At 62.7% G+C, this 9,832-nt stretch overlaps 1 non-coding gene across 1 annotated transcript; it reads right to left on the bottom strand.

Annotated features, from left to right (window-relative positions):
* Positions 1-1,005: 1,005 nt before the first annotated feature.
* Positions 1,006-1,077, bottom strand: TRNAQ-CUG (transfer RNA glutamine (anticodon CUG)). Its single transcript has one exon. It is a non-coding gene; the product is annotated as a tRNA-Gln (tRNA).
* Positions 1,078-9,832: the final 8,755 nt, after the last annotated feature.

The following is a 9,832-nucleotide window of genomic DNA, read 5'->3' as shown; positions in this document are numbered from 1 at the left end:
ATCCAGTGGACAGAGCTGGGCTGCCTCTGCTCTAGGTGCCCAGAGGAGGGAAGGTGTGTGGGGCTCCAGCCTGGGACTCTTCCTCCCTCCTGCCAAGGCCTGACTATTAATCCCAGCGCTGGCACTCCTTTCTTCAAGCGCCATGTGGGCCAGAGGAAACGTGTGGTAGGAAGCACAAGGGCCAAGCTTGTGAACATCAGGTGCAGCAGCAAGAATCCCAACTATCAGGGTAGCAAGTTCTAGAGCCCTATCCCATTGTGGCCACCCCTGCCAAAGACCTGGCTGTCGGAGGTGTGAGTCACCCAGCAGGAGGGGAAAGATTCACTCTTATGCAGCTGGAGACAGGGTGCAGCTGGAGACAGGGGAGTTGAGCTCTGGGGCATTACCACAAGCATGGGTGGGTGGCAAGTTTGTAGAAATTTTGGTGGTGCCCAGAACCCGCCCCCAAACTCCACCCCCATCTGCCTACGGCTCTGGGAGGGGGTTTGGGGGGGATTAGGGTGCAGGATTCAGGCTTTAGGATGGAGTTTGGGTGCTGGGTGCAGGCTCCGGCAGGGTTGTAGGAAGGGGTGAGAGGTGCAGGCTCTGGGGGTGGGAAGGAGTGTGTGGGAAGGGGTGCACCCTCTGGGAGGGAGCGTAGGGCTGAGGATGAGGGATTCATGATGCAGGAGGGGGCTCAGGACTGGGGCAGAGTATCAGGGTTCAGAGGGAGCTCAGGGTTGGGGGTGTTGGAGAGCCTGAGGGCAGCCTGCACTAGGATTCTGGGGCTGCAGTTCTGCCCAGAATCCCTCTACTCCAGCAGCAGGAGCAGGCAGGGGACAGGCACATGCTGCTTTTTGTCAGGCAGGGATGCACCACAGCAGAGGGGAGGGTTGCCATGCAGGGGCCAGGGGAAGAGACCCAACTCCAAATATTGCTGGAGCAGGGCCCCCAGCCCTGAATGTTCCTGGAGCACGAGCACCACAAATGTATATAACCTGCCGCCTATGACCACAAGCCAACACAAGGTCCCACTGAGATTTGAACTCAGATCACAGGATTCAGAGTCCTGAGTGCTGCCCATTACACCATGGGAGCAGTTTGTGCTGCCTTCTCTGCACATCGGTGACCCTCATGGGGCTGCTTGTGTAAGGGGGCTCTTGGCCCTTTACTAAAACTTAGTGTGTGTTTGTGTGTGGGGGGGTTGGTTGGCTAGTTCCCAGCACCAATAGAAGGGGGAAGGATCAATGGGAAATCAGGACCCTGAGACTGATAGTCCCCAGGGGCAATGGGGAGAGGCCAAAGCTCCAAGTTAGCTGCACTGACAGGCCAGACAGTGTAATGAGGGAGTCACCAGACCAGGGGGTCCCATCCTCCATGTGAGCTAGAACTGCCTGGGTGAGAGTGGGGCAGAGCTAAGGAGAGAGCAGGAGCCCAAGAAGAGCCGGGGAGCAGAGCTGTGCAGGTGTAGAGCCAGAAACTGCTGCATGTAGGAATTTGCAACCTGTAGCAGTTACTGATACCTGAGGTTGTTCTTATTTGCTGACTTGTCCTAATTGGCTAAAACTTGACAGTGGTTTCTCTAGCAAAGGCCAGTCCCTGGCCCCTTGGTCCAGACATCCTCCTTCATATCAGGCTAGGGTGACCAGATGTCAAAGATGAAATATTGGGATGTGGGGGGCGGAGCAAAAAAAAAAAAGCCAGAGGGCCCCCCTGCCGCCAAGCGGAAGTGGCATAACCCCATCTCCAACCATTTCTTGGCTCCAGCCTCTGCTACACCCCCAGCTCCCCCATCCTCTCACTCCTGGGCCCAGCCTGGGCTCCAAGCTCTGCAGCCGAGCCATGATCCGGGCCCCTCCTGCAGCTCCCGGGCAAGGGGTGAACCAGGCAGCTCCTGGCAGGAGCGTGTCCGCCCCACTTGTGTCTCCGCCCCCCGCCCACCTGGGCCCTGCCTGCTCCGTGCTGCCCCCACCCCAATGCGCTGCCCGCAGGCTGCAGGGCTGGAGCAGCTTCTGCACTGCACTCCTGGCCATGGCCATGGCCAGTGTGCAGACCTGCGGGGGAGGGGCGCAGCCTTCCCTCTCCAGGTCTGCAACGGGACCGTAAAGCAGCCGTTCCCGCGGGAGTAAGGCGCTGCCATCCCTCCCTAGCTCTGCCAGAGGACTGGGCAGCAGCAGCATTAGCAGGGGCAGGGCGCTTGATTGTTTCCCCGGCTCTGCGAGGGGACTGGAGAGCGGCCGTTCCTGGGCGCGTGGTCTGTTAGGTTGCTTCCTAGCTCTGCGACGGGAGTGGGGAGCGGCCGTTACTGTGGTGGAGGGGCACTGGGTTCCCTCCCCAGCTCTGCCAGGGGCCTGGGGAGCTGCCCTTCCTGCGGGATTAGGGCGCTGCTTTCTCTCCCTAGATCTGCGAGACCACTGGGGAGCAGCCCTTCCTGCGGGATTAGGGCGCTGCCTTCTCTCCCTAGCTCTGCGAGACCACTGGGGAGCAGCCGTTCCTGAGGGATTAGGGCGCTGCCTTCTCTCCCTAGCTCTACGAGACCACTGGGGAGCGGCCCTTCCTGCGGGATTAGGGCGCTGCCTTCTCTACCTAGCTCTGCGAGACCACTGGGAAGCAGCCCTTCCTGCGGGATTAGGGCGCTGCCTTCTCTCCCGAGCTCTGTGAGACCACTGGGGAGCGGCCCTTCCTGCGGGATTAGGGCACAGCCTTCTCTCCCTAGCTCTGTGAGACCACAGGGGAGCGGCCCTTCCTGCGGGATTAGGGCGCTGCCTTCTCTCCCTAGCTCTGCGAGACCACTGGGGAGCAGCCCTTCCTGCGGGATTAGGGCGCTGCCTTCTCTCCCTAGCTCTGCGAGACCACTGGGGAGCAGCCGTTCCTGAGGGATTAGGGCGCTGCCTTTTCTCTCCCTAGATCTACGAGACCACTGGGGAGCGGCCCTTCCTACGGGATTAGGGCGCTGCCTTCTCTACCTAGCTCTGCGAGACCACTGGGGAGCGGCCCTTCCTGAGGGATTAGGGCGCTGCCTTCTCTCCCGAGCTCTGTGAGACCACTGGGGAGCGGCCCTTCCTGCGGGATTAGTGCACAGCATTCTCTCCCTAACTCTGTGAGACCACTGGGGAGCGGCCCTTCCTGCAGGATAAGAGCGCTGCCTTCTATCCCCAGCTCTGCGAGACCACTGGGGTGCTGCCCTTCCTGCGGGATTAGGGCGCCGCCTTCTCTCCCTAGCTCCACGAGACCACTGGGGAGCGGTCCTTCCTGCAGAATTGGGGCGCCGCGTTCTATCCCTAGCTCTGCGAGACCACTGGGGAGCGGCCCTTCCTCCGGGATTAGGGCGCCGCCTCCTCTCCCTAGCTCTGCGAGACCACTAGGGAGCAGCCCTTCCTGCAGGATTAGGGCACTGCTTTCTCTCCCCAGCTCTGCGAGACCACTGGGGAGCGGCCCTTCATGGGGGATTAGGGCGCCGCCTTCTCTCCCTAGCTCTGCGAGACCACTGGGGAGCGGCATTTCCTGCGTGATTAGGGCACCGCCTTCTCTACCTAGCTCTGCGAGACCATTGCGGAGCGGCCCTTCCTGCGGGATTTGGGTGCCGCCTTCTCTCCCTAGCTCTGCGAGACCACTGGTGAGCGGCCCATCCTGCGGGATTAGGGCGCCGCGTCCTCTCCCTAGCTCTGCGAGACCACTAGGGAGCGGTCCTTCCTGCGGGATTAGGGCGCCGCCTTCTTTCTCTAGCTCTGCGAGACCACTGGGGAGCGGCCCTTCCTTCGGGATTAGGGCGCCGCCTTCTCTCCCTAGCTCTGCGAGACCACAGGGGAGAGGACCTTCCTGCGGGATTACGGCGCTGCCTTCTCTCCCTAGCTCTGCGAGACCACTGGGGAGCGGCCCTTCCTGCGGGGGCGGGGCGCTGGCTTCCCTCCCCAGCTCTGCCAGGGTCATGGGGAGCAGCCCTTCCTAGGGGATTAGGACGCTGCTTTCTCTCCCTAGCTCTGCAAGACCATTGGGGAGCGGCCCTTCCTGCGGGGGCAGGGCGCTGGGTTCCCTACCCAGATCTGGGAGGAGAGCAGGGAGTGGCTAGCTTCACTCCCCAGCTTTGGATGGGGCCTCGGGAGTGGCGGTTCGAGTGGGGGCGGGGGGATGGCTTCCTTCCCCAGCTCTGGAAGGTGCCTGGGGAGTAGCGGTTCGAGCGGGGTTGTGGCACTGGCTTCCCTCCCCAGCTCTGAGAGGGCCATGGGGATTGGCGAATCGAGTGGGGGCGGGGCGCTGGAAAGGCTGCTCCCCAGTGGTCTCGCAGAGCTAGGGAGAGAAGGAGGCGGCCTAATCCCGCAGGAGGGGCCGCTCTCCAGCGGTCTCGCAGAGCTAGGGAGATAAGACAGCTCCCTAATACCGCAGGAAGGGCTGCGTCCCAGGTCCCTGGCAGAGCTGGGGAGGGAAGACAGAGCCCCGCCCCAGAAGGAAGGGCCGCTCCCCAGTGGTCTCGCATAGCTAGGGAGAGAAGGCAGCCCCCTAATCCTGCAGGAAGGGCCTCTTCCAAGTGGTCTCACACAGCTAGGGAGAGGAGGCAGAGCCCAAATCCCGAAGAAAGGGCCGCTCCCAAGTTGTCTCGCAGAGCTAGAGAGACGAGGCAGCGCCCTAATCCCGCAGAAAGGGGCCGCTCCCCACTGGTCTCGCAGAGCTAGGGAGAGAAGGCAGCGCCCTAATCCCGCAGGAAGGGCCGCTCCCCAGTGGTCTAGCAGAGCTAGAGAGAGAAGGCAGCACCCTAATCCCGAAAGAATGGTCGATCCCCAGTTTACTCGCAGAGCTGGGGAGAGAAGGCAGCGCCCTTATACCGCAGGAAGGGCCGCTCCCCAGGTTTCTCGCAGAGCTAGGGAGAGGAGGCAGAGCCCTAATCCCGCTGGAAGGGCCGCTCCCCTGTGGTCTCGCAGAGCTAGGAAGAGGAGGCAGCGCCCTAATCCCGCAGGAGGGGCCGCTCCCAAGTGGTCTTGCAGAGCTAGGAAGAGGAGGCAGCGCCCTAATCCCGAAGGAACGGCCGCTCCCCAGTGGTCTCGCAGAGCTAGGGAGAGAAGGCAGCGCCCTAATCCCGCAGGAAGGGCCGCTTCCCAGTGGTCTCCAAGAGCTAGGAACAGAAGGAAGCGCCCTAATCCCGCAGGAAGGGCCGCTCCCCAGTACTCTCGCAGAGCTAGGGAGAGAAGGCAGCGCCCTAATCCCGCAGGAAGCACCGCTCCCCAGTGGTCTCGCAGAGTCGGGGAGAGGAGACAGCGCTCTAATCTCGCAGGAAGGGCCGCTCCCCAGTGGACTCGCAGAGCTACGGAGAGGAGGCAGTGCCCTAATCCTGCAGGAAGGGCCGCTGCCCAGTGGCTTCACACAGCAAGGGAGAGGAGGCAGCGCCCTAATCCTGCAGGAGGGGCCGCTACCCAGCGGTCTCCCAGAGCAAGGCAGAGAAGGTGGCGCCCGAATCCCACAGGAGATGTCGCTCCCCAGTGGTGTCTCACAGCTAGGGAGAGAAGGCAGCGCCGCAATCCCGCAGGAAGAGCTGCTCCCCAATAGTCTCGCAGAGATAGGGAGAGAAGGCAGCGCCCTAATCCCGCAGGAGAGGTCGTTCCCCAGTGGTCTCGCAGAGCTAGGGAGAGAATGCAGCGCCCTAATCCCGCAGGAAGGGCAGCGCCCCACTGGTCTCGCAGAGCTAGGGAGAGTAGGCAGCGCCCTAATCCCGCAGGAAGGGCCATTCCCCAGTGGTCTCGCAAAGCTAAGAAGGCAGCGCCCTAATCCCGCAGGAAGTGCCGCTCCTCAGTGGTATCGCAGAGCTAGGGAGAGAAGGCAGCGCCCTAATCCCGCTGGACGGGCCGCTCCCGAGTCATCTCGCAGAGCTAGGGAGAGAAGGCAGCTCTCTAATCCCCCTGGAAGAGCCGCTCTCCAGTGGTCTCGCACAGCTAGGGAGAGAAGGCAGCGCCCTAATCCCGCAGGAACGGCCGCTCTCCAGTGGTCTCGCAGAGCTAGGGAGAGAGGGCAGCGCCCTAATCCCGCAGAAACGGCCGCTCTCCAGTGGTCTCGCAGAACCATGGAGAGAAGGCAGCGCCCTAATCCCGCAGGGAGGGCTGTTCCCCAGTGGTCTCACAGAGCTAGGGAGAGGAGGCAGCGCAATAATCCCGCAGGAAGGGCTCCTACCCAGGGTCTCGCAGAGCTAGAGAGAGGAGGCAGCGCCCTAATCCCGAAGGAAGGGCCATTCCCCAGTGGTCTCGCAGAGCAAGGTAGAGAAGGCAGCGCCCTGATCCCACATTAAGCGCTGCTCCCCAGTGGTCTCGCAGAGCTGGGGAGAAGAGGCAGCGCCCTAATCCCGCAAGAACGGCCGGTCCCCAGTGGTTTCGCAGAGCTAAGGAGAGAAGGCAGCGCCCTAATCCCGCAGGAAGGGCCGCTCCCTAGTAGACTCGCAGAGCTACGGAGAGGAGGCAGCGCCCTAATCCCGCAGGAAGGGCCGCTCCCCAGTGGTTTCGCAGAGCTAGGGAGAGAAATCGGCACCCAAATCCCACAGGAGAGGTCGTTCCCCAGTGGTCTCGCAGAGCTAGTGAGAGAAGGCAGCGCCCGAATCCCACAGGAAGGGCCGTTACCTAGTGGTTTCGCAGAGCGAGGGAGAGGAGGCAGCGCCCTATTCCCACAGGAATCGTCGCTCCCCAGTGGTCTCGCAGAACTAGGAAGAGAAGGCAGCGCCCTAATCCCGCAGGAACAGCCACTCCCCAGTAGTTTCGCAGAGCTAGGGAGAGAAGGCAGTGCCCTAATCCCGCAGGGAGGGTCGCTCCCCAGTGGTCTCGCAGAAATAGGAAGACGAGGCAGTGCCCTAATCCCGCAGGAAGGGCCGCTCCCCAGTGGTCTCGCAGAGTTAGGGAGAGAAGGCAGCGTGAAAATCCCGCAGGAAGGGCCGCTCCCCAGTGGTTTCGAAGAGCTAGGGAGAGAAGGACGAGCCCTAATCCCACAGGAAGGGCTGCTCCTCTGTGGTCTGGCAGAGATAGGGAGACGAGGCAGCGCCCTAATCCCGCAGGAAGGGCCGCTCCCCAGTGGTCACGCAGAGCTAGGGAGACGAGGCAGCGCCCTAATCCCGCAGGAAGGGCCGCTCCCCAGTGGTCTCGCAGAGCTAGGGAGAGAAGGCAGCGCCCTAATCCCGCAGGAACGGCCACTCCCCAGTGTTCTCGCAGAGCTACGAGAGAAGGCAGCGCCCTAATCCCGCAGGAAGGGTCGCTCCCCAGTGGTCTCGCAGAGCTGGGGAGACGAGGCTGCGCCCTAATCCCGCAGGAAGTTCCACTCCCTAGTTTTATCACAGAGCTTTGGAGAGAAGGCAGTGCCCTAATCCCGCAGGAAGGGCTGCTCCCCAGTGGTCTCGCAGAGCTAGGTAGAGAAAGCAGCACCCTAATCCCGCAGGAACGGCTGCTCTCCAGTTTTCTCGTAGAGCTGGGGAGAGAAGGCAGCGCCCTAATCCCGCAGGAAGGGCTGCTCCCCAGGCCCCTGGAAGAGCAGGGGAGGGAAGACAGCGCACCGCCCCCGCAGAAAGGGACACTCCCCAGTGGTCTCGCAGAGCTAGGGAGAAAAGGCAGCGCCCTAATCCCGCAGGAAGGGCCGCTCACCAGTGGTCTCGCAGAGCTAGGGAGAGGAAGCAGCACCCTAATCCCGCAGGCAGGGCCACTTCCCAGTGGTATCCTATAGCTAGGGACAGAAGGAAGCGCCCTAATTCCGCAGGAGGTGCCGCTCCCCAGTGGTCTCGCAGAGCTAGGGAGAGAAGGCAGCGCCCTAATCCCGCAGAAAGGGCCGCTCCCTAGTGGTCTCGCAGATCTAGGAAGACGAGGCAGCGCCCTAATCCCGCAGGAAGGGCCTCTCCCCAGTGGTCTCGCAGAGCTAGGGAGAGGAGGCAGTGCCCTAATCCCGAAGGACGGGCCGCTCACCAGTGGTTTCGCAGAGCTAGGGAGAGAAGGCAGTGCCCTAATCCCACAGGCAGGGCCGCTCCCCAGTGGTCTCGCAGAGCTAGTGAGACGAGGCTGCGCCCAAATCCCGCAGGAAGGGCCGCTCCCCAGTGGTCTCGCAGAGCTAGCGAGAGAAAGTAGCGCCCTAATCCCGCAGGAAGAGCCGCTCCCCAGTAGTCTCACAGAGCTAGTGAGACGAGGCAGCGCCCTAATCCCGCAGAAAGGGCCGCTCCTCAGTGGTCTCGCAGAGCTAGGGAGAGGATGCAGCGCCCTCATCCCGCAGGAAGGGCCGCTTCCCAGTGGTCACCTAGAGCTAGGGACAGAAGGAAGCGCCCTAATCCCGCAGAAAGGGCCGCTCCTCAGTGGTCTCGCAGAGCTAGGGAGAGGATGCAGCGCCCTCATCCCGCAGGAAGCGCCGCCCCCCAGTGGTCTCGCAGAGCTGGGGAGAGGAGGCAGCGCCCTAATCCCGCAGGAAGCGCCGCTCCCCAGTGGTCTCGCAGAGGTATGGAGAGAAGGCAACACCTTAATCCCGCAGGAAGGACCGCTCCCCAGTGGACTCGCAGAGCTACGGAGAGGAGGCATGCCCTAATCCTGCAGGAAGGGCCGCTCCCTAGTGTCTTCGCACAGCTAAGGAGAGGAGGCAGCGCCCTAATCCCGCAGGAATGGCCGCTACCCAGCAGTCTCGCAGAGCAAGGGAGAGAAGGCGGCGCCCGAATCCCACAGGAGATGTCGCTCCCCAGTGGTCTCGCATAGCTAGGGAGAGAAGGCAGCCCCCTAATCCTGCAGGAAGGGCCTCTTCCAAGTGGTCTCACACAGCTAGGGAGAGGAGGCAGAGCCCAAATCCCGAAGAAAGGGCCGCTCCCCATTGGTCTCGCAGAGCTAGGGAGAGAAGGCAGCGCCCTAATCCCGCAGGAAGGGTCGCTCTCCTGTGGTCTCTCAGAGCTAGGAAGACTAGGCGGCGCCCTAATCCCGAAGAAAGGGCCGCTCCCAAGTGGTCTCGCAGAGCTAGAGAGACGAGGCAGCGCCCTAATCCCGCAGAAAGGGGCCGCTCCCCACTGGTCTCGCAGAGCTAGGGAGAGAAGGCAGCGCCCTAATCCCGCAGGAAGGGCCGCTCCCCAGTGGTCTCGCAGAGCTAGAGAGAGAAGGCAGCACCCTAATCCCGAAAGAATGGTCGATCCCCAGTTTTCTCGCAGAGCTGGGGAGAGAAGGCAGCGCCCTTATACCGCAGGAAGGGCCGCTCCCCTGTGGTCTCGCAGAGCTAGGTAGAGGAGGCAGCGCCCTAATCCCGCAGGAGGGGCCGCTCCCAAGTGGTCTTGCAGAGCTAGGAAGAGGAGGCAGCGCCCTAATCCCGAAGGAACGGCCGCTCCCCAGTGGTCTCGCAGAGCTAGGGAGAGAAGGCAGCGCCCTAATACCGCAGGAAGGGGCGCTCCCCAGTAGTCTCGCAGAGCTAGTGAGACGAGGCAGTGCCCTAATCCCGCAGGAAGGGCCGCTTCCCAGTGGTCTCCAAGAGCTAGGAACAGAAGGAAGCGCCCTAATCCCGCAGGAAGGGCCGCTCCCCAGTACTCTCGCAGAGCTAGGGAGAGAAGGCAGCGCCCTAATCCCGCAGGAAGCACCACTCCCCAGTGGTCTCGCAGAGTCGGGGAGAGGAGACAGCGCTCTAATCCCGCAGGAACGTCCGGTCCCCAGTGGTCTCGCAGAGGTAGGGAGAGAAGGCAGCGCCCTAATCTCGCAGGAAGGGCCGCTCCCCAGTGGACTCGCAGAGCTACGGAGAGGAGGCAGTGCCCTAATCCTGCAGGAAGGGCCGCTGCCCAGTGGCTTCACACAGCAAGGGAGAGGAGGCAGCGCCCTAATCCTGCAGGAGGGGCCGCTACCCAGCGGTCTCGCAGAGCAAGGCAGAGAAGGTGGCGCCCGAATCC

The sequence above is a fragment of the Gopherus flavomarginatus genome, chromosome 7 (assembly GCF_025201925.1).
Source record: "Gopherus flavomarginatus isolate rGopFla2 chromosome 7, rGopFla2.mat.asm, whole genome shotgun sequence".
Taxonomy (NCBI): Eukaryota; Metazoa; Chordata; order Testudines; family Testudinidae; genus Gopherus; species Gopherus flavomarginatus.
The sequence above is the reverse complement of the archived record's forward strand: the minus strand, read 5'-3'. Positions and strand labels throughout refer to the sequence as shown.